The sequence below is a fragment of the Microcebus murinus genome, chromosome 17 (genome assembly GCF_040939455.1).
Source record: "Microcebus murinus isolate Inina chromosome 17, M.murinus_Inina_mat1.0, whole genome shotgun sequence".
NCBI lineage: Eukaryota > Metazoa > Chordata > Mammalia > Primates > Cheirogaleidae > Microcebus > Microcebus murinus.
This window is the reverse complement of record NC_134120.1, coordinates 60,739,108-60,761,800: the sequence shown is the minus strand read 5'-3', so window position 1 is coordinate 60,761,800 and position 22,693 is coordinate 60,739,108. Positions and strand designations below refer to the sequence as shown.

Genomic DNA, 22,693 nt, shown 5'->3' with positions numbered 1-22,693 from the left:
ATGCTGGAGCAACATGAGAGGTAAATGAATAAGAACACGGGGGGGGAGGGGGGCACGGGCAACACATGTCACCTTAAAACTTGGACTCCCATCATCTGCTTGAAAAGAGAGAGAAAAGAAAATGCAATAATAGAGATAAGAGACACTTTTTAAAAATAATGAATCCGGCCGGGCGCTGTGGCTCACGCCTGTAATCCTAGCTCTTGGGAGGCCGAGGCGGGCGGATTGCTCAAGGTCAGGAGTTCAAAACCAGCCTGAGCAAGAGCGAGACCCCGTCTCTACTATAAATAGAAAGAAATTAATTGGCCAACTGATATATATATAAAAAATTAGCGGGGCATGGTGGCGCATGCCTGCAGTCCCAGCTACCCGGGAGGCTGAGGCAGAAGGATCACTCGAGCCCAGGAGTTTGAAGTTGCTGTGAGCTAGGCTGACGCCACGGCACTCACTCTAGCCTGGGCAACAAACCGAGACTCTGTCTCAAAAAAAAAAAAAAAAAAAATGAATCCGAAGAGAAAAGTAAAAGGAGGCCTGTGGAGCAGGTCTGGGTGTGACTCCGGATGCCCGAACATCAGGTGCCACCACCAAAGATTCCTACGTGTAGCCCATAGAACCCCAAAAGCAACGGGACGAGTTCTGGTCACATACTCCCTCAAAATGACATCCAGGCCTTCTTCTGGAACTCCCTCCCCTCTCAGACTCTCAAGGTTTCCTCCAGCGTGTCGGCTCCCACAGAGCAGACCTTTGGTCTGAGACCTGACTGTCCAGAAGCCACGCATGCTGCCGCGTGGCGGCGGTGTCACGGCTCGGGACAAGAGGAGGCCCCACGGTGCGGGCTGGGGCGCCAGGCACCGCGGCGGGCGCTGAGGGTGGGGGTCACCCCCACCCCGGGCCGCCCCCGCACTCCCAGAAACGCGACAGAACCAGAGGCAAAAAAAAAAAAAAAAAGAAGAAGAAGCCTACGGCACCCGGTATTCCCGGGCGGTCTCCCATCCAAGTTCTAACCAGGCCCGACCCTGCTTAGCTTCCGAGACCAGACGGGATCGGGCGCGTTCGGGGTGGTGTGGTCGTGGACGGCGGAGGGCGCCCCTGCCCCGCTCGAGAAGCCGAGCCTCTCTGCGCTTCCCGCGCCGGGCCGGGCCTGTTGAGTTCGCCGGCCGGGTCCCGTGGGCTCCGAGGGACGGGGTGACAGGCGGGGCGGGCAGGGAGCGGCGGGCCGGGGTTGGGGGCTGTCTCTCTATACACACACACTCACACTCACACTCACTCACTCACTCACACTCACACAAGATGCGCCTCCACGGCTGGACCCGCCAAGGTGGAGACCTTCCAGCCCCCCTCCTCTCCTCGCCTGGCCTCCTTCACCTCCCCGCCCCCCACCCCCAGCGCGCCTCCGGGGCCGCTGACTGCGCACGGGCGGGTGGGCGGGGCGGGGCGCTCGCCCTTTGACCCCAGCCAGGGGCCGCCCTCCCCCACAACCCCTTTCAGCTGTGCCCCCCACCCTGTGGCCCCGCGGCCGCCTATTCCCCCGGGCCAGGGCTGGGGCACAGCGCACGGGGGAGGGGAGCCAGTGTATGGGGCGTCTCTCTCTCTCTCGGGATGTGTCCCATGGGTGGGGTGGGGTGGCGTGGTCTGTGGGGCGCTGAAGAAATCAGTCCCCTCCATCTCCTCCCTCTGGAAAACACCCAAGCCCTTGGAGAACTGCCCGCACCGCTACCGTGGGGGCCGGGACCCTCCTCTGTGTCCTCCTGTGGCCCAGTCCAAGGGGCCTGGGCCTGGCCGGGGCTGCATTGGACCCCAACCACCCTGGCGTGTGGACTCGCTAAAAATCGGCGATTAGATATTGGATTCCAGCGTCATTGAGGTCATTTCACTAATGAGTGCACCGCAAAGAGTTTCCTAATCCATCTGTGAGGGTGGCAACCGAAAGAGAATTTTAGAGCCGACAGAATAGGCGAGGAAAGGCATAGGAGATTTCCACACCCAGTAAGGAAGCCTTTCCCGAAATGGAAGAAAGAAAGGAGCAAACAGAGACACCGGTAGCCCCCCGCCCGGATGAGAGTCTGCCCCTGAGAGAAAGTACCCTGACCAGGTTCTCCCGTGGGTGGGTGGCGAGCTAGCGGCATTCAGAAGAGCGAGGCCCGCAGTCTGTGCAGAAGACACCTGCACTCGGGTGTGTGTGGCGGCACAATTCACAAGCAGCTCCAGATGTTAATCCAAGGAGAAGCCAGGGAGTTCCCAACGCCCCAGGTGTCCTCAGCCCACGACTGGCTGCTGTGGGAATGCGAAGCCCGGCTCCTTGTCTCAGAGCGGGGCAACCAGGAGGTGTGATGTCCACCCCGGGGTTCCCAGGAGGATCAGGCTGAAGCTGGGACTTGGCCTGAAAGTGTCCCCTCGCATGGCCACCCCCTTCCCCTTCCTGCTCCTCTACTCCTGGTGCCCCTCCATCCAGGGGCCAGACCTTAAAGAGTCACCCGCAAGAGAATCCTGGTCCCAAAGGAGCCTTCTGGGGGACCCGTGCTGAGAGAGGTTGTGGGCATGGCCCGCTGGGGCTCTGCCCGACCCAGGGCTGAGAGATGCAACCTCCCAGCTCTGGGTCCCTGCAGGAAGTGTTGGCAAGCACAGGGCCAGTCCTCCAAAGGCCCAGGTGCAGGGAGCCCAGGCCAAGCAGCCTGTGGAAGAAGCCACATGCTGTGCCACCCCGGGGAACACGACTGCAGGCCACGGCCCTTCCCACCTCCTCCTCCTCCTCCTCCTCCTCCTCCTCCTCCCACCCCGCCCCCGCCCCCGCCCCCACATGGCACAGGGCCCAGAGACACCTCAGACACTTGCTACCCAAAGTGCAAAGGGCATCAGTTGCTCCTCCAAACCCCCCCCAGCCCAGCAGACCGCATTGTCCAGCCAGCCCCCGGGCCTCCCTGGGGTGCCCAGCACAAAAGTGCAGACACCCACCGGACCCTCAATCTCAGTTTTCGGATGTTTTTGCCACTCTAAGGACCCGCAGGCCAGCTGGGCCTTCTGGCAGGACAGAGAGCCCCGGAATCCGACGTGGAGAGCTGGGTGTACGTCCCCACGAGGAGGCGGTCCCCACCTCCGCGGCTATCCCCTTGCGGGGAGCGGCAGCCGTGGGGCCTCAGAGAAGACACCAGGCTGGGCCCCCACGGCACAGCGGGAGCACGTCCCCCGCAGGCCACTTAGCCACGGCGGCCAGCCGGCGGACGGTTGGGTTGCGCGAGACGCTGCGGCCGCCCTGCTACCGGGTTCCTGGGAGGGCGTCCTGGAACCAGCGTCCACACCAAGCCCTTGGAAGGCCCAGGCGACGGAGGAGCCCCGTCAGGCAGGGGCCGAGGACGGTGACGGCCCGGGCGGGGAGGAGCGTGTCAGGCAGGGGCAGAGGACGGTGACAGGTGACAGGCCGGGCGGGAAGGAGTCAGTCAGGCAGGGGCCGTGGAGGAGACGGGCTGGGTAAGGGTTAGGGTTAGAGTCAGGGCACAAGTCACAATCGCAAAGACCTGGAAGCCACCCGAGTGCCCATCGACCCACGAGTGGGTAAATAAAATGTGGCGCGTGGACACCACGGAGTGCTATTCGGCTATGAGGAGCAGCGCTGAGGGGGCACCTCTCGTGGTTCTCCTGGCCAGAGCTGGAACCCGTTCCAGTAAGCCAAGTATCCCAAGAATGGACACACGAGCACCACGTGCTCGCGCTCACCAGCAAATGGGTACGAACCGATGGACACCTAAGTGGACACAGAGGAATCACCTTCTTCGGGTGGGTGTCGGGCGGGTGGGGGGAGGGGATGGGCATACACATCCATTAGGAATGGGGTGGGTGCGCACCGACTGGGGGATGGGCGCACTTGAAGCTCTGACCCGAGGGGGGAGGCTGGGAGAGGGCAACGCACCCGACCTTAACATTGGTGCCCCCACAATATGCTGGAGCAACATGAGAGGTAAATGAATAAGAACACGGGGGGGGAGGGGGGCACGGGCAACACATGTCACCTTAAAACTTGGACTCCCATCATCTGCTTGAAAAGAGAGAGAAAAGAAAATGCAATAATAGAGATAAGAGACACTTTTTAAAAATAATGAATCCGGCCGGGCGCTGTGGCTCACGCCTGTAATCCTAGCTCTTGGGAGGCCGAGGCGGGCGGATTGCTCAAGGTCAGGAGTTCAAAACCAGCCTGAGCAAGAGCGAGACCCCGTCTCTACTATAAATAGAAAGAAATTAATTGGCCAACTGATATATATATAAAAAATTAGCGGGGCATGGTGGCGCATGCCTGCAGTCCCAGCTACCCGGGAGGCTGAGGCAGAAGGATCACTCGAGCCCAGGAGTTTGAAGTTGCTGTGAGCTAGGCTGACGCCACGGCACTCACTCTAGCCTGGGCAACAAACCGAGACTCTGTCTCAAAAAAAAAAAAAAAAAAAAAATGAATCCGAAGAGAAAAGTAAAAGGAGGCCTGTGGAGCAGGTCTGGGTGTGACTCCGGATGCCCGAACATCAGGTGCCACCACCAAAGATTCCTACGTGTAGCCCATAGAACCCCAAAAGCAACGGGACGAGTTCTGGTCACATACTCCCTCAAAATGACATCCAGGCCTTCTTCTGGAACTCCCTCCCCTCTCAGACTCTCAAGGTTTCCTCCAGCGTGTCGGCTCCCACAGAGCAGACCTTTGGTCTGAGACCTGACTGTCCAGAAGCCACGCATGCTGCCGCGTGGCGGCGGTGTCACGGCTCGGGACAAGAGGAGGCCCCACGGTGCGGGCTGGGGCGCCAGGCACCGCGGCGGGCGCTGAGGGTGGGGGTCACCCCCACCCCGGGCCGCCCCCGCACTCCCAGAAACGCGACAGAACCAGAGGCAAAAAAAAAAAAAAAAAGAAGAAGAAGCCTACGGCACCCGGTATTCCCGGGCGGTCTCCCATCCAAGTTCTAACCAGGCCCGACCCTGCTTAGCTTCCGAGACCAGACGGGATCGGGCGCGTTCGGGGTGGTGTGGTCGTGGACGGCGGAGGGCGCCCCTGCCCCGCTCGAGAAGCCGAGCCTCTCTGCGCTTCCCCGCCGCCTCCTCCCGCCCCAGGCCCCGCGCCGGGCCGGGCCTGTTGAGTTCGCCGGCCGGGTCCCGTGGGCTCCGAGGGACGGGGTGACAGGCGGGGCGGGCAGGGAGCGGCGGGCCGGGGTTGGGGGCTGTCTCTCTATACACACACACTCACACTCACACTCACTCACTCACTCACACTCACACAAGATGCGCCTCCACGGCTGGACCCGCCAAGGTGGAGACCTTCCAGCCCCCCTCCTCTCCTCGCCTGGCCTCCTTCACCTCCCCGCCCCCCACCCCCAGCGCGCCTCCGGGGCCGCTGACTGCGCACGGGCGGGTGGGCGGGGCGGGGCGCTCGCCCTTTGACCCCAGCCAGGGGCCGCCCTCCCCCACAACCCCTTTCAGCTGTGCCCCCCACCCTGTGGCCCCGCGGCCGCCTATTCCCCCGGGCCAGGGCTGGGGCACAGCGCACGGGGGAGGGGAGCCAGTGTATGGGGCGTCTCTCTCTCTCTCGGGATGTGTCCCATGGGTGGGGTGGGGTGGCGTGGTCTGTGGGGCGCTGAAGAAATCAGTCCCCTCCATCTCCTCCCTCTGGAAAACACCCAAGCCCTTGGAGAACTGCCCGCACCGCTACCGTGGGGGCCGGGACCCTCCTCTGTGTCCTCCTGTGGCCCAGTCCAAGGGGCCTGGGCCTGGCCGGGGCTGCATTGGACCCCAACCACCCTGGCGTGTGGACTCGCTAAAAATCGGCGATTAGATATTGGATTCCAGCGTCATTGAGGTCATTTCACTAATGAGTGCACCGCAAAGAGTTTCCTAATCCATCTGTGAGGGTGGCAACCGAAAGAGAATTTTAGAGCCGACAGAATAGGCGAGGAAAGGCATAGGAGATTTCCACACCCAGTAAGGAAGCCTTTCCCGAAATGGAAGAAAGAAAGGAGCAAACAGAGACACCGGTAGCCCCCCGCCCGGATGAGAGTCTGCCCCTGAGAGAAAGTACCCTGACCAGGTTCTCCCGTGGGTGGGTGGCGAGCTAGCGGCATTCAGAAGAGCGAGGCCCGCAGTCTGTGCAGAAGACACCTGCACTCGGGTGTGTGTGGCGGCACAATTCACAAGCAGCTCCAGATGTTAATCCAAGGAGAAGCCAGGGAGTTCCCAACGCCCCAGGTGTCCTCAGCCCACGACTGGCTGCTGTGGGAATGCGAAGCCCGGCTCCTTGTCTCAGAGCGGGGCAACCAGGAGGTGTGATGTCCACCCCGGGGTTCCCAGGAGGATCAGGCTGAAGCTGGGACTTGGCCTGAAAGTGTCCCCTCGCATGGCCACCCCCTTCCCCTTCCTGCTCCTCTACTCCTGGTGCCCCTCCATCCAGGGGCCAGACCTTAAAGAGTCACCCGCAAGAGAATCCTGGTCCCAAAGGAGCCTTCTGGGGGACCCGTGCTGAGAGAGGTTGTGGGCATGGCCCGCTGGGGCTCTGCCCGACCCAGGGCTGAGAGATGCAACCTCCCAGCTCTGGGTCCCTGCAGGAAGTGTTGGCAAGCACAGGGCCAGTCCTCCAAAGGCCCAGGTGCAGGGAGCCCAGGCCAAGCAGCCTGTGGAAGAAGCCACATGCTGTGCCACCCCGGGGAACACGACTGCAGGCCACGGCCCTTCCCACCTCCTCCTCCTCCTCCTCCTCCTCCTCCTCCTCCTCCCACCCCGCCCCCGCCCCCGCCCCCACATGGCACAGGGCCCAGAGACACCTCAGACACTTGCTACCCAAAGTGCAAAGGGCATCAGTTGCTCCTCCAAACCCCCCCCAGCCCAGCAGACCGCATTGTCCAGCCAGCCCCCGGGCCTCCCTGGGGTGCCCAGCACAAAAGTGCAGACACCCACCGGACCCTCAATCTCAGTTTTCGGATGTTTTTGCCACTCTAAGGACCCGCAGGCCAGCTGGGCCTTCTGGCAGGACAGAGAGCCCCGGAATCCGACGTGGAGAGCTGGGTGTACGTCCCCACGAGGAGGCGGTCCCCACCTCCGCGGCTATCCCCTTGCGGGGAGCGGCAGCCGTGGGGCCTCAGAGAAGACACCAGGCTGGGCCCCCACGGCACAGCGGGAGCACGTCCCCCGCAGGCCACTTAGCCACGGCGGCCAGCCGGCGGACGGTTGGGTTGCGCGAGACGCTGCGGCCGCCCTGCTACCGGGTTCCTGGGAGGGCGTCCTGGAACCAGCGTCCACACCAAGCCCTTGGAAGGCCCAGGCGACGGAGGAGCCCCGTCAGGCAGGGGCCGAGGACGGTGACGGCCCGGGCGGGGAGGAGCGTGTCAGGCAGGGGCAGAGGACGGTGACAGGTGACAGGCCGGGCGGGAAGGAGTCAGTCAGGCAGGGGCCGTGGAGGAGACGGGCTGGGTAAGGGTTAGGGTTAGAGTCAGGGCACAAGTCACAATCGCAAAGACCTGGAAGCCACCCGAGTGCCCATCGACCCACGAGTGGGTAAATAAAATGTGGCGCGTGGACACCACGGAGTGCTATTCGGCTATGAGGAGCAGCGCTGAGGGGGCACCTCTCGTGGTTCTCCTGGCCAGAGCTGGAACCCGTTCCAGTAAGCCAAGTATCCCAAGAATGGACACACGAGCACCACGTGCTCGCGCTCACCAGCAAATGGGTACGAACCGATGGACACCTAAGTGGACACAGAGGAATCACCTTCTTCGGGTGGGTGTCGGGCGGGTGGGGGGAGGGGATGGGCATACACATCCATTAGGAATGGGGTGGGTGCGCACCGACTGGGGGATGGGCGCACTTGAAGCTCTGACCCGAGGGGGGAGGCTGGGAGAGGGCAACGCACCCGACCTTAACATTGGTGCCCCCACAATATGCTGGAGCAACATGAGAGGTAAATGAATAAGAACACGGGGGGGGGAGGGGGGCACGGGCAACACATGTCACCTTAAAACTTGGACTCCCATCATCTGCTTGAAAAGAGAGAGAAAAGAAAATGCAATAATAGAGATAAGAGACACTTTTTAAAAATAATGAATCCGGCCGGGCGCTGTGGCTCACGCCTGTAATCCTAGCTCTTGGGAGGCCGAGGCGGGCGGATTGCTCAAGGTCAGGAGTTCAAAACCAGCCTGAGCAAGAGCGAGACCCCGTCTCTACTATAAATAGAAAGAAATTAATTGGCCAACTGATATATATATAAAAAATTAGCGGGGCATGGTGGCGCATGCCTGCAGTCCCAGCTACCCGGGAGGCTGAGGCAGAAGGATCACTCGAGCCCAGGAGTTTGAAGTTGCTGTGAGCTAGGCTGACGCCACGGCACTCACTCTAGCCTGGGCAACAAACCGAGACTCTGTCTCAAAAAAAAAAAAAAAAAAAATGAATCCGAAGAGAAAAGTAAAAGGAGGCCTGTGGAGCAGGTCTGGGTGTGACTCCGGATGCCCGAACATCAGGTGCCACCACCAAAGATTCCTACGTGTAGCCCATAGAACCCCAAAAGCAACGGGACGAGTTCTGGTCACATACTCCCTCAAAATGACATCCAGGCCTTCTTCTGGAACTCCCTCCCCTCTCAGACTCTCAAGGTTTCCTCCAGCGTGTCGGCTCCCACAGAGCAGACCTTTGGTCTGAGACCTGACTGTCCAGAAGCCACGCATGCTGCCGCGTGGCGGCGGTGTCACGGCTCGGGACAAGAGGAGGCCCCACGGTGCGGGCTGGGGCGCCAGGCACCGCGGCGGGCGCTGAGGGTGGGGGTCACCCCCACCCCGGGCCGCCCCCGCACTCCCAGAAACGCGACAGAACCAGAGGCAAAAAAAAAAAAAAAAAAGAAGAAGAAGCCTACGGCACCCGGTATTCCCGGGCGGTCTCCCATCCAAGTTCTAACCAGGCCCGACCCTGCTTAGCTTCCGAGACCAGACGGGATCGGGCGCGTTCGGGGTGGTGTGGTCGTGGACGGCGGAGGGCGCCCCTGCCCCGCTCGAGAAGCCGAGCCTCTCTGCGCTTCCCCGCCGCCTCCTCCCGCCCCAGGCCCCGCGCCGGGCCGGGCCTGTTGAGTTCACCGGCCGGGTCCCGTGGGCTCCGAGGGACGGGGTGACAGGCGGGGCGGGCAGGGAGCGGCGGGCCGGGGTTGGGGGCTGTCTCTCTATACACACACACTCACACTCACACTCACTCACTCACTCACACTCACACAAGATGCGCCTCCACGGCTGGACCCGCCAAGGTGGAGACCTTCCAGCCCCCCTCCTCTCCTCGCCTGGCCTCCTTCACCTCCCCGCCCCCCACCCCCAGCGCGCCTCCGGGGCCGCTGACTGCGCACGGGCGGGTGGGCGGGGCGGGGCGCTCGCCCTTTGACCCCAGCCAGGGGCCGCCCTCCCCCACAACCCCTTTCAGCTGTGCCCCCCACCCTGTGGCCCCGCGGCCGCCTATTCCCCCGGGCCAGGGCTGGGGCACAGCGCACGGGGGAGGGGAGCCAGTGTATGGGGCGTCTCTCTCTCTCTCGGGATGTGTCCCATGGGTGGGGTGGGGTGGCGTGGTCTGTGGGGCGCTGAAGAAATCAGTCCCCTCCATCTCCTCCCTCTGGAAAACACCCAAGCCCTTGGAGAACTGCCCGCACCGCTACCGTGGGGGCCGGGACCCTCCTCTGTGTCCTCCTGTGGCCCAGTCCAAGGGGCCTGGGCCTGGCCGGGGCTGCATTGGACCCCAACCACCCTGGCGTGTGGACTCGCTAAAAATCGGCGATTAGATATTGGATTCCAGCGTCATTGAGGTCATTTCACTAATGAGTGCACCGCAAAGAGTTTCCTAATCCATCTGTGAGGGTGGCAACCGAAAGAGAATTTTAGAGCCGACAGAATAGGCGAGGAAAGGCATAGGAGATTTCCACACCCAGTAAGGAAGCCTTTCCCGAAATGGAAGAAAGAAAGGAGCAAACAGAGACACCGGTAGCCCCCCGCCCGGATGAGAGTCTGCCCCTGAGAGAAAGTACCCTGACCAGGTTCTCCCGTGGGTGGGTGGCGAGCTAGCGGCATTCAGAAGAGCGAGGCCCGCAGTCTGTGCAGAAGACACCTGCACTCGGGTGTGTGTGGCGGCACAATTCACAAGCAGCTCCAGATGTTAATCCAAGGAGAAGCCAGGGAGTTCCCAACGCCCCAGGTGTCCTCAGCCCACGACTGGCTGCTGTGGGAATGCGAAGCCCGGCTCCTTGTCTCAGAGCGGGGCAACCAGGAGGTGTGATGTCCACCCCGGGGTTCCCAGGAGGATCAGGCTGAAGCTGGGACTTGGCCTGAAAGTGTCCCCTCGCATGGCCACCCCCTTCCCCTTCCTGCTCCTCTACTCCTGGTGCCCCTCCATCCAGGGGCCAGACCTTAAAGAGTCACCCGCAAGAGAATCCTGGTCCCAAAGGAGCCTTCTGGGGGACCCGTGCTGAGAGAGGTTGTGGGCATGGCCCGCTGGGGCTCTGCCCGACCCAGGGCTGAGAGATGCAACCTCCCAGCTCTGGGTCCCTGCAGGAAGTGTTGGCAAGCACAGGGCCAGTCCTCCAAAGGCCCAGGTGCAGGGAGCCCAGGCCAAGCAGCCTGTGGAAGAAGCCACATGCTGTGCCACCCCGGGGAACACGACTGCAGGCCACGGCCCTTCCCACCTCCTCCTCCTCCTCCTCCTCCTCCTCCTCCTCCTCCCACCCCGCCCCCGCCCCCGCCCCCACATGGCACAGGGCCCAGAGACACCTCAGACACTTGCTACCCAAAGTGCAAAGGGCATCAGTTGCTCCTCCAAACCCCCCCCAGCCCAGCAGACCGCATTGTCCAGCCAGCCCCCGGGCCTCCCTGGGGTGCCCAGCACAAAAGTGCAGACACCCACCGGACCCTCAATCTCAGTTTTCGGATGTTTTTGCCACTCTAAGGACCCGCAGGCCAGCTGGGCCTTCTGGCAGGACAGAGAGCCCCGGAATCCGACGTGGAGAGCTGGGTGTACGTCCCCACGAGGAGGCGGTCCCCACCTCCGCGGCTATCCCCTTGCGGGGAGCGGCAGCCGTGGGGCCTCAGAGAAGACACCAGGCTGGGCCCCCACGGCACAGCGGGAGCACGTCCCCCGCAGGCCACTTAGCCACGGCGGCCAGCCGGCGGACGGTTGGGTTGCGCGAGACGCTGCGGCCGCCCTGCTACCGGGTTCCTGGGAGGGCGTCCTGGAACCAGCGTCCACACCAAGCCCTTGGAAGGCCCAGGCGACGGAGGAGCCCCGTCAGGCAGGGGCCGAGGACGGTGACGGCCCGGGCGGGGAGGAGCGTGTCAGGCAGGGGCAGAGGACGGTGACAGGTGACAGGCCGGGCGGGAAGGAGTCAGTCAGGCAGGGGCCGTGGAGGAGACGGGCTGGGTAAGGGTTAGGGTTAGAGTCAGGGCACAAGTCACAATCGCAAAGACCTGGAAGCCACCCGAGTGCCCATCGACCCACGAGTGGGTAAATAAAATGTGGCGCGTGGACACCACGGAGTGCTATTCGGCTATGAGGAGCAGCGCTGAGGGGGCACCTCTCGTGGTTCTCCTGGCCAGAGCTGGAACCCGTTCCAGTAAGCCAAGTATCCCAAGAATGGACACACGAGCACCACGTGCTCGCGCTCACCAGCAAATGGGTACGAACCGATGGACACCTAAGTGGACACAGAGGAATCACCTTCTTCGGGTGGGTGTCGGGCGGGTGGGGGGAGGGGATGGGCATACACATCCATTAGGAATGGGGTGGGTGCGCACCGACTGGGGGATGGGCGCACTTGAAGCTCTGACCCGAGGGGGGAGGCTGGGAGAGGGCAACGCACCCGACCTTAACATTGGTGCCCCCACAATATGCTGGAGCAACATGAGAGGTAAATGAATAAGAACACGGGGGGGGGAGGGGGGCACGGGCAACACATGTCACCTTAAAACTTGGACTCCCATCATCTGCTTGAAAAGAGAGAGAAAAGAAAATGCAATAATAGAGATAAGAGACACTTTTTAAAAATAATGAATCCGGCCGGGCGCTGTGGCTCACGCCTGTAATCCTAGCTCTTGGGAGGCCGAGGCGGGCGGATTGCTCAAGGTCAGGAGTTCAAAACCAGCCTGAGCAAGAGCGAGACCCCGTCTCTACTATAAATAGAAAGAAATTAATTGGCCAACTGATATATATATAAAAAATTAGCGGGGCATGGTGGCGCATGCCTGCAGTCCCAGCTACCCGGGAGGCTGAGGCAGAAGGATCACTCGAGCCCAGGAGTTTGAAGTTGCTGTGAGCTAGGCTGACGCCACGGCACTCACTCTAGCCTGGGCAACAAACCGAGACTCTGTCTCAAAAAAAAAAAAAAAAAAAATGAATCCGAAGAGAAAAGTAAAAGGAGGCCTGTGGAGCAGGTCTGGGTGTGACTCCGGATGCCCGAACATCAGGTGCCACCACCAAAGATTCCTACGTGTAGCCCATAGAACCCCAAAAGCAACGGGACGAGTTCTGGTCACATACTCCCTCAAAATGACATCCAGGCCTTCTTCTGGAACTCCCTCCCCTCTCAGACTCTCAAGGTTTCCTCCAGCGTGTCGGCTCCCACAGAGCAGACCTTTGGTCTGAGACCTGACTGTCCAGAAGCCACGCATGCTGCCGCGTGGCGGCGGTGTCACGGCTCGGGACAAGAGGAGGCCCCACGGTGCGGGCTGGGGCGCCAGGCACCGCGGCGGGCGCTGAGGGTGGGGGTCACCCCCACCCCGGGCCGCCCCCGCACTCCCAGAAACGCGACAGAACCAGAGGCAAAAAAAAAAAAAAAAAGAAGAAGAAGCCTACGGCACCCGGTATTCCCGGGCGGTCTCCCATCCAAGTTCTAACCAGGCCCGACCCTGCTTAGCTTCCGAGACCAGACGGGATCGGGCGCGTTCGGGGTGGTGTGGTCGTGGACGGCGGAGGGCGCCCCTGCCCCGCTCGAGAAGCCGAGCCTCTCTGCGCTTCCCGCGCCGGGCCGGGCCTGTTGAGTTCGCCGGCCGGGTCCCGTGGGCTCCGAGGGACGGGGTGACAGGCGGGGCGGGCAGGGAGCGGCGGGCCGGGGTTGGGGGCTGTCTCTCTATACACACACACTCACACTCACACTCACTCACTCACTCACACTCACACAAGATGCGCCTCCACGGCTGGACCCGCCAAGGTGGAGACCTTCCAGCCCCCCTCCTCTCCTCGCCTGGCCTCCTTCACCTCCCCGCCCCCCACCCCCAGCGCGCCTCCGGGGCCGCTGACTGCGCACGGGCGGGTGGGCGGGGCGGGGCGCTCGCCCTTTGACCCCAGCCAGGGGCCGCCCTCCCCCACAACCCCTTTCAGCTGTGCCCCCCACCCTGTGGCCCCGCGGCCGCCTATTCCCCCGGGCCAGGGCTGGGGCACAGCGCACGGGGGAGGGGAGCCAGTGTATGGGGCGTCTCTCTCTCTCTCTCGGGATGTGTCCCATGGGTGGGGTGGGGTGGCGTGGTCTGTGGGGCGCTGAAGAAATCAGTCCCCTCCATCTCCTCCCTCTGGAAAACACCCAAGCCCTTGGAGAACTGCCCGCACCGCTACCGTGGGGGCCGGGACCCTCCTCTGTGTCCTCCTGTGGCCCAGTCCAAGGGGCCTGGGCCTGGCCGGGGCTGCATTGGACCCCAACCACCCTGGCGTGTGGACTCGCTAAAAATCGGCGATTAGATATTGGATTCCAGCGTCATTGAGGTCATTTCACTAATGAGTGCACCGCAAAGAGTTTCCTAATCCATCTGTGAGGGTGGCAACCGAAAGAGAATTTTAGAGCCGACAGAATAGGCGAGGAAAGGCATAGGAGATTTCCACACCCAGTAAGGAAGCCTTTCCCGAAATGGAAGAAAGAAAGGAGCAAACAGAGACACCGGTAGCCCCCCGCCCGGATGAGAGTCTGCCCCTGAGAGAAAGTACCCTGACCAGGTTCTCCCGTGGGTGGGTGGCGAGCTAGCGGCATTCAGAAGAGCGAGGCCCGCAGTCTGTGCAGAAGACACCTGCACTCGGGTGTGTGTGGCGGCACAATTCACAAGCAGCTCCAGATGTTAATCCAAGGAGAAGCCAGGGAGTTCCCAACGCCCCAGGTGTCCTCAGCCCACGACTGGCTGCTGTGGGAATGCGAAGCCCGGCTCCTTGTCTCAGAGCGGGGCAACCAGGAGGTGTGATGTCCACCCCGGGGTTCCCAGGAGGATCAGGCTGAAGCTGGGACTTGGCCTGAAAGTGTCCCCTCGCATGGCCACCCCCTTCCCCTTCCTGCTCCTCTACTCCTGGTGCCCCTCCATCCAGGGGCCAGACCTTAAAGAGTCACCCGCAAGAGAATCCTGGTCCCAAAGGAGCCTTCTGGGGGACCCGTGCTGAGAGAGGTTGTGGGCATGGCCCGCTGGGGCTCTGCCCGACCCAGGGCTGAGAGATGCAACCTCCCAGCTCTGGGTCCCTGCAGGAAGTGTTGGCAAGCACAGGGCCAGTCCTCCAAAGGCCCAGGTGCAGGGAGCCCAGGCCAAGCAGCCTGTGGAAGAAGCCACATGCTGTGCCACCCCGGGGAACACGACTGCAGGCCACGGCCCTTCCCACCTCCTCCTCCTCCTCCTCCTCCTCCTCCTCCTCCTCCCACCCCGCCCCCGCCCCCGCCCCCACATGGCACAGGGCCCAGAGACACCTCAGACACTTGCTACCCAAAGTGCAAAGGGCATCAGTTGCTCCTCCAAACCCCCCCCAGCCCAGCAGACCGCATTGTCCAGCCAGCCCCCGGGCCTCCCTGGGGTGCCCAGCACAAAAGTGCAGACACCCACCGGACCCTCAATCTCAGTTTTCGGATGTTTTTGCCACTCTAAGGACCCGCAGGCCAGCTGGGCCTTCTGGCAGGACAGAGAGCCCCGGAATCCGACGTGGAGAGCTGGGTGTACGTCCCCACGAGGAGGCGGTCCCCACCTCCGCGGCTATCCCCTTGCGGGGAGCGGCAGCCGTGGGGCCTCAGAGAAGACACCAGGCTGGGCCCCCACGGCACAGCGGGAGCACGTCCCCCGCAGGCCACTTAGCCACGGCGGCCAGCCGGCGGACGGTTGGGTTGCGCGAGACGCTGCGGCCGCCCTGCTACCGGGTTCCTGGGAGGGCGTCCTGGAACCAGCGTCCACACCAAGCCCTTGGAAGGCCCAGGCGACGGAGGAGCCCCGTCAGGCAGGGGCCGAGGACGGTGACGGCCCGGGCGGGGAGGAGCGTGTCAGGCAGGGGCAGAGGACGGTGACAGGTGACAGGCCGGGCGGGAAGGAGTCAGTCAGGCAGGGGCCGTGGAGGAGACGGGCTGGGTAAGGGTTAGGGTTAGAGTCAGGGCACAAGTCACAATCGCAAAGACCTGGAAGCCACCCGAGTGCCCATCGACCCACGAGTGGGTAAATAAAATGTGGCGCGTGGACACCACGGAGTGCTATTCGGCTATGAGGAGCAGCGGTGAGGGGGCACCTCTCGTGGTTCTCCTGGCCAGAGCTGGAACCCGTTCCAGTAAGCCAAGTATCCCAAGAATGGACACACGAGCACCACGTGCTCGCGCTCACCAGCAAATGGGTACGAACCGATGGACACCTAAGTGGACACAGAGGAATCACCTTCTTCGGGTGGGTGTCGGGCGGGTGGGGGGAGGGGATGGGCATACACATCCATTAGGAATGGGGTGGGTGCGCACCGACTGGGGGATGGGCGCACTTGAAGCTCTGACCCGAGGGGGGAGGCTGGGAGAGGGCAACGCACCCGACCTTAACATTGGTGCCCCCACAATATGCTGGAGCAACATGAGAGGTAAATGAATAAGAACACGGGGGGGGGAGGGGGGCACGGGCAACACATGTCACCTTAAAACTTGGACTCCCATCATCTGCTTGAAAAGAGAGAGAAAAGAAAATGCAATAATAGAGATAAGAGACACTTTTTAAAAATAATGAATCCGGCCGGGCGCTGTGGCTCACGCCTGTAATCCTAGCTCTTGGGAGGCCGAGGCGGGCGGATTGCTCAAGGTCAGGAGTTCAAAACCAGCCTGAGCAAGAGCGAGACCCCGTCTCTACTATAAATAGAAAGAAATTAATTGGCCAACTGATATATATATAAAAAATTAGCGGGGCATGGTGGCGCATGCCTGCAGTCCCAGCTACCCGGGAGGCTGAGGCAGAAGGATCACTCGAGCCCAGGAGTTTGAAGTTGCTGTGAGCTAGGCTGACGCCACGGCACTCACTCTAGCCTGGGCAACAAACCGAGACTCTGTCTCAAAAAAAAAAAAAAAAAAATGAATCCGAAGAGAAAAGTAAAAGGAGGCCTGTGGAGCAGGTCTGGGTGTGACTCCGGATGCCCGAACATCAGGTGCCACCACCAAAGATTCCTACGTGTAGCCCATAGAACCCCAAAAGCAACGGGACGAGTTCTGGTCACATACTCCCTCAAAATGACATCCAGGCCTTCTTCTGGAACTCCCTCCCCTCTCAGACTCTCAAGGTTTCCTCCAGCGTGTCGGCTCCCACAGAGCAGACCTTTGGTCTGAGACCTGACTGTCCAGAAGCCACGCATGCTGCCGCGTGGCGGCGGTGTCACGGCTCGGGACAAGAGGAGGCCCCACGGTGCGGGCTGGGGCGCCAGGCACCGCGGCGGGCGCTGAGGGTGGGGGTCACCCCCACCCCGGGCCGCCCCCGCACTCCCAGAAACGCGACAGAACCAGAGGCAAAAAAAAAAAAAAAAAAGAAGAAGAAGCCTACGGCACCCGGTATTCCCGGGCGGTCTCCCATCCAAGTTCTAACCAGGCCCGACCCTGCTTAGCTTCCGAGACCAGACGGGATCGGGCGCGTTCGGGGTGGTGTGGTCGTGGACGGCGGAGGGCGCCCCTGCCCCGCTCGAGAAGCCGAGCCTCTCTGCGCTTCCCCGCCGCCTCCTCCCGCCCCAGGCCCCGCGCCGGGCCGGGCCTGTTGAGTTCGCCGGCCGGGTCCCGTGGGCTCCGAGGGACGGGGTGACAGGCGGGGCGGGCAGGGAGCGGCGGGCCGGGGTTGGGGGCTGTCTCTCTATACACACACACTCACACTCACACTCACTCACTCACTCACACTCACACAAGATGCGCCTCCATGGCTGGACCCGCCAAGGTGGAGACCTTCCAGCCCCCCTCCTCTCCTCGCCTGGCCTCCTTCACCTCCCCGCCCCCCACCCCCAGCGCGCCTCCGGGGCCGCTGACTGCGCACGGGCGGGTGGGCGGGGCGGGGCGCTCGCCCTTTGACCCCAGCCAGGGGCCGCCCTCCCCCACAACCCCTTTCAGCTGTGCCCCCCACCCTGTGGCCCCGCGGCCGCCTATTCCCCCGGGCCAGGGCTGGGGCACAGCGCACGGGGGAGGGGAGCCAGTGTATGGGGCGTCTCTCTCTCTCTCTCGGGATGTGTCCCATGGGTGGGGTGGGGTGGCGTGGTCTGTGGGGCGCTGAAGAAATCAGTCCCCTCCATCTCCTCCCTCTGGAAAACACCCAAGCCCTTGGAGAACTGCCCGCACCGCTACCGTGGGGGCCGGGACCCTCCTCTGTGTCCTCCTGTGGCCCAGTCCAAGGGGCCTGGGCCTGGCCGGGGCTGCATTGGACCCCAACCACCCTGGCGTGTGGACTCGCTAAAAATCGGCGATTAGATATTGGATTCCAGCGTCATTGAGGTCATTTCACTAATGAGTGCACCGCAAAGAGTTTCCTAATCCATCTGTGAGGGTGGCAACCGAAAGAGAATTTTAGAGCCGACAGAATAGGCGAGGAAAGGCATAGGAGATTTCCACACCCAGTAAGGAAGCCTTTCCCGAAATGGAAGAAAGAAAGGAGCAAACAGAGACACCGGTAGCCCCCCGCCCGGATGAGAGTCTGCCCCTGAGAGAAAGTACCCTGACCAGGTTCTCCCGTGGGTGGGTGGCGAGCTAGCGGCATTCAGAAGAGCGAGGCCCGCAGTCTGTGCAGAAGACACCTGCACTCGGGTGTGTGTGGCGGCACAATTCACAAGCAGCTCCAGATGTTAATCCAAGGAGAAGCCAGGGAGTTCCCAACGCCCCAGGTGTCCTCAGCCCACGACTGGCTGCTGTGGGAATGCGAAGCCCGGCTCCTTGTCTCAGAGCGGGGCAACCAGGAGGTGTGATGTCCACCCCGGGGTTCCCAGGAGGATCAGGCTGAAGCTGGGACTTGGCCTGAAAGTGTCCCCTCGCATGGCCACCCCCTTCCCCTTCCTGCTCCTCTACTCCTGGTGCCCCTCCATCCAGGGGCCAGACCTTAAAGAGTCACCCGCAAGAGAATCCTGGTCCCAAAGGAGCCTTCTGGGGGACCCGTGCTGAGAGAGGTTGTGGGCATGGCCCGCTGGGGCTCTGCCCGACCCAGGGCTGAGAGATGCAACCTCCCAGCTCTGGGTCCCTGCAGGAAGTGTTGGCAAGCACAGGGCCAGTCCTCCAAAGGCCCAGGTGCAGGGAGCCCAGGCCAAGCAGCCTGTGGAAGAAGCCACATGCTGTGCCACCCCGGGGAACACGACTGCAGGCCACGGCCCTTCCCACCTCCTCCTCCTCCTCCTCCTCCTCCTCCTCCTCCTCCCACCCCGCCCCCGCCCCCGCCCCCACATGGCACAGGGCCCAGAGACACCTCAGACACTTGCTACCCAAAGTGCAAAGGGCATCAGTTGCTCCTCCAAACCCCCCCCAGCCCAGCAGACCGCATTGTCCAGCCAGCCCCCGGGCCTCCCTGGGGTGCCCAGCACAAAAGTGCAGACACCCACCGGACCCTCAATCTCAGTTTTCGGATGTTTTTGCCACTCTAAGGACCCGCAGGCCAGCTGGGCCTTCTGGCAGGACAGAGAGCCCCGGAATCCGACGTGGAGAGCTGGGTGTACGTCCCCACGAGGAGGCGGTCCCCACCTCCGCGGCTATCCCCTTGCGGGGAGCGGCAGCCGTGGGGCCTCAGAGAAGACACCAGGCTGGGCCCCCACGGCACAGCGGGAGCACGTCCCCCGCAGGCCACTTAGCCACGGCGGCCAGCCGGCGGACGGTTGGGTTGCGCGAGACGCTGCGGCCGCCCTGCTACCGGGTTCCTGGGAGGGCGTCCTGGAACCAGCGTCCACACCAAGCCCTTGGAAGGCCCAGGCGACGGAGGAGCCCCGTCAGGCAGGGGCCGAGGACGGTGACGGCCCGGGCGGGGAGGAGCGTGTCAGGCAGGGGCAGAGGACGGTGACAGGTGACAGGCCGGGCGGGAAGGAGTCAGTCAGGCAGGGGCCGTGGAGGAGACGGGCTGGGTAAGGGTTAGGGTTAGAGTCAGGGCACAAGTCACAATCGCAAAGACCTGGAAGCCACCCGAGTGCCCATCGACCCACGAGTGGGTAAATAAAATGTGGCGCGTGGACACCACGGAGTGCTATTCGGCTATGAGGAGCAGCGGTGAGGGGGCACCTCTCGTGGTTCTCCTGGCCAGAGCTGGAACCCGTTCCAGTAAGCCAAGTATCCCAAGAATGGACACACGAGCACCACGTGCTCGCGCTCACCAGCAAATGGGTACGAACCGATGGACACCTAAGTGGACACAGAGGAATCACCTTCTTCGGGTGGGTGTCGGGCGGGTGGGGGGAGGGGATGGGCATACACATCCATTAGGAATGGGGTGGGTGCGCACCGACTGGGGGATGGGCGCACTTGAAGCTCTGACCCGAGGGGGGAGGCTGGGAGAGGGCAACGCACCCGACCTTAACATTGGTGCCCCCACAATATGCTGGAGCAACATGAGAGGTAAATGAATAAGAACACGGGGGGGGGAGGGGGGCACGGGCAACACATGTCACCTTAAAACTTGGACTCCCATCATCTGCTTGAAAAGAGAGAGAAAAGAAAATGCAATAATAGAGATAAGAGACACTTTTTAAAAATAATGAATCCGGCCGGGCGCTGTGGCTCACGCCTGTAATCCTAGCTCTTGGGAGGCCGAGGCGGGCGGATTGCTCAAGGTCAGGAGTTCAAAACCAGCCTGAGCAAGAGCGAGACCCCGTCTCTACTATAAATAGAAAGAAATTAATTGGCCAACTGATATATATATAAAAAATTAGCGGGGCATGGTGGCGCATGCCTGCAGTCCCAGCTACCCGGGAGGCTGAGGCAGAAGGATCACTCGAGCCCAGGAGTTTGAAGTTGCTGTGAGCTAGGCTGACGCCACGGCACTCACTCTAGCCTGGGCAACAAACCGAGACTCTGTCTCAAAAAAAAAAAAAAAAAAATGAATCCGAAGAGAAAAGTAAAAGGAGGCCTGTGGAGCAGGTCTGGGTGTGACTCCGGATGCCCGAACATCAGGTGCCACCACCAAAGATTCCTACGTGTAGCCCATAGAACCCCAAAAGCAACGGGACGAGTTCTGGTCACATACTCCCTCAAAATGACATCCAGGCCTTCTTCTGGAACTCCCTCCCCTCTCAGACTCTCAAGGTTTCCTCCAGCGTGTCGGCTCCCACAGAGCAGACCTTTGGTCTGAGACCTGACTGTCCAGAAGCCACGCATGCTGCCGCGTGGCGGCGGTGTCACGGCTCGGGACAAGAGGAGGCCCCACGGTGCGGGCTGGGGCGCCAGGCACCGCGGCGGGCGCTGAGGGTGGGGGTCACCCCCACCCCGGGCCGCCCCCGCACTCCCAGAAACGCGACAGAACCAGAGGCAAAAAAAAAAAAAAAAAAGAAGAAGAAGCCTACGGCACCCGGTATTCCCGGGCGGTCTCCCATCCAAGTTCTAACCAGGCCCGACCCTGCTTAGCTTCCGAGACCAGACGGGATCGGGCGCGTTCGGGGTGGTGTGGTCGTGGACGGCGGAGGGCGCCCCTGCCCCGCTCGAGAAGCCGAGCCTCTCTGCGCTTCCCCGCCGCCTCCTCCCGCCCCAGGCCCCGCGCCGGGCCGGGCCTGTTGAGTTCGCCGGCCGGGTCCCGTGGGCTCCGAGGGACGGGGTGACAGGCGGGGCGGGCAGGGAGCGGCGGGCCGGGGTTGGGGGCTGTCTCTCTATACACACACACTCACACTCACACTCACTCACTCACTCACACTCACACAAGATGCGCCTCCACGGCTGGACCCGCCAAGGTGGAGACCTTCCAGCCCCCCTCCTCTCCTCGCCTGGCCTCCTTCACCTCCCCGCCCCCCACCCCCAGCGCGCCTCCGGGGCCGCTGACTGCGCACGGGCGGGTGGGCGGGGCGGGGCGCTCGCCCTTTGACCCCAGCCAGGGGCCGCCCTCCCCCACAACCCCTTTCAGCTGTGCCCCCCACCCTGTGGCCCCGCGGCCGCCTATTCCCCCGGGCCAGGGCTGGGGCACAGCGCACGGGGGAGGGGAGCCAGTGTATGGGGCGTCTCTCTCTCTCTCGGGATGTGTCCCATGGGTGGGGTGGGGTGGCGTGGTCTGTGGGGCGCTGAAGAAATCAGTCCCCTCCATCTCCTCCCTCTGGAAAACACCCAAGCCCTTGGAGAACTGCCCGCACCGCTACCGTGGGGGCCGGGACCCTCCTCTGTGTCCTCCTGTGGCCCAGTCCAAGGGGCCTGGGCCTGGCCGGGGCTGCATTGGACCCCAACCACCCTGGCGTGTGGACTCGCTAAAAATCGGCGATTAGATATTGGATTCCAGCGTCATTGAGGTCATTTCACTAATGAGTGCACCGCAAAGAGTTTCCTAATCCATCTGTGAGGGTGGCAACCGAAAGAGAATTTTAGAGCCGACAGAATAGGCGAGGAAAGGCATAGGAGATTTCCACACCCAGTAAGGAAGCCTTTCCCGAAATGGAAGAAAGAAAGGAGCAAACAGAGACACCGGTAGCCCCCCGCCCGGATGAGAGTCTGCCCCTGAGAGAAAGTACCCTGACCAGGTTCTCCCGTGGGTGGGTGGCGAGCTAGCGGCATTCAGAAGAGCGAGGCCCGCAGTCTGTGCAGAAGACACCTGCACTCGGGTGTGTGTGGCGGCACAATTCACAAGCAGCTCCAGATGTTAATCCAAGGAGAAGCCAGGGAGTTCCCAACGCCCCAGGTGTCCTCAGCCCACGACTGGCTGCTGTGGGAATGCGAAGCCCGGCTCCTTGTCTCAGAGCGGGGCAACCAGGAGGTGTGATGTCCACCCCGGGGTTCCCAGGAGGATCAGGCTGAAGCTGGGACTTGGCCTGAAAGTGTCCCCTCGCATGGCCACCCCCTTCCCCTTCCTGCTCCTCTACTCCTGGTGCCCCTCCATCCAGGGGCCAGACCTTAAAGAGTCACCCGCAAGAGAATCCTGGTCCCAAAGGAGCCTTCTGGGGGACCCGTGCTGAGAGAGGTTGTGGGCATGGCCCGCTGGGGCTCTGCCCGACCCAGGGCTGAGAGATGCAACCTCCCAGCTCTGGGTCCCTGCAGGAAGTGTTGGCAAGCACAGGGCCAGTCCTCCAAAGGCCCAGGTGCAGGGAGCCCAGGCCAAGCAGCCTGTGGAAGAAGCCACATGCTGTGCCACCCCGGGGAACACGACTGCAGGCCACGCCCCTTCCCACCTCCTCCTCCTCCTCCTCCTCCTCCTCCTCCTCCTCCCACCCCGCCCCCGCCCCCGCCCCCACATGGCACAGGGCCCAGAGACACCTCAGACACTTGCTACCCAAAGTGCAAAGGGCATCAGTTGCTCCTCCAAACCCCCCCCAGCCCAGCAGACCGCATTGTCCAGCC

At 62.4% G+C, this 22,693-nt stretch overlaps 6 pseudogenes; all 6 read right to left on the bottom strand.

The window, feature by feature from the left end:
- Positions 1-956: 956 nt before the first annotated feature.
- LOC142861831 (uncharacterized) lies at positions 957-1,075 on the bottom strand (annotated as a pseudogene).
- A 3,815-nt stretch (positions 1,076-4,890) lies between these two features.
- On the bottom strand, positions 4,891-5,009 carry LOC142861830 (uncharacterized; annotated as a pseudogene).
- Positions 5,010-8,853: 3,844 nt separating this feature from the next.
- Positions 8,854-8,972, bottom strand: LOC142861829 (uncharacterized; annotated as a pseudogene).
- Positions 8,973-12,815: 3,843 nt separating this feature from the next.
- LOC142861828 (uncharacterized) lies at positions 12,816-12,934 on the bottom strand (annotated as a pseudogene).
- Positions 12,935-16,753: 3,819 nt separating this feature from the next.
- LOC142861827 (uncharacterized) lies at positions 16,754-16,872 on the bottom strand (annotated as a pseudogene).
- A 3,845-nt stretch (positions 16,873-20,717) lies between these two features.
- Positions 20,718-20,836, bottom strand: LOC142861826 (uncharacterized; annotated as a pseudogene).
- Positions 20,837-22,693: the final 1,857 nt, after the last annotated feature.